Source organism: Asparagus officinalis, chromosome 7 (assembly GCF_001876935.1).
Source record: "Asparagus officinalis chromosome 7, Aspof.V1, whole genome shotgun sequence".
Taxonomy (NCBI): domain Eukaryota; kingdom Viridiplantae; phylum Streptophyta; class Magnoliopsida; order Asparagales; family Asparagaceae; genus Asparagus; species Asparagus officinalis.
The window spans coordinates 113,982,166-113,983,091 of record NC_033800.1 but is presented as its reverse complement, the minus strand read 5'-3'; positions in this window follow the sequence as shown (position 1 = coordinate 113,983,091).

Sequence of the window (926 nt, the reverse complement as noted above, 5' to 3'; positions counted from 1 at the left end):
TCATGGAAGTACCAAGATGAACAAAGACTATTCCAGAATAGACTTGAATCAGGCTCATGCCTTCTTATTTGTGGAAAAGGTTCGGGACTGAAGCGTCGCGTGGATTTTCCTTTGTCTGTCATATTAATCGTGACTTCTGAGAATTCACGTTCTTAAACGGCCGGCTTCCTTTTACGGAAACGTCTTGACTTGTGTCTTAGCGTTTCTGTAGAAAGTCTTTCAAATACCAAAATCCTCTGTGAGGCGGTCTTGGAGCAGTTACACTCTGATAATACCGCCTTGATAAGTTGGTACATGGACAAAGAGAATCCATTTCCCGGGTATTTCTCTTACGAGCTCTATTCGTACCCCCAGCCTGATAGTACAACTCGTCAGTCATATGACCGGAGTAACCTATCGCGTGTTGGCATGACTTCTTAGGTATAACGTTATCGTCTGACAAACATGTTTTCTTCCGGAGATTTGTCGCTTTGATGGCGTTCTCAAGAGTCACACGTTTGGAGCCATGCTTTTAGGAGCGCGAACTCTTGACGGTCTCTTGAACTTTAATTTGCTGTCCGAGGGGGTCAATTGCAGGGGTTTTCCCATTAAAGGAAGGCTTTAACTTGTTGCGGGGACGTGTGCGACCCCCAGCTTGAGTGGTTGCTCGGGGTTCAGTCACTGGACCCAAGCGTTCTTTGATAAGAACTTTGCATCGATCCTCGTGCAAAGGACCCAGGCGATCCGTCATTCTCATCTTGGAATGGGACAAGTCCATTCTGTCGTGGGGCCTTGCCGGAGGTGTGTTATTCATCGGGACAGAAATATGAGCTGCCGGAGGCTTAAACGGGACCGCGAGAGGTGAACCGGGTGCGAATCGAACTAAACCGGACACGAACCGAACCGAACCGGACATGAACCGAACTGAACCGGGCCCGAACCGACGC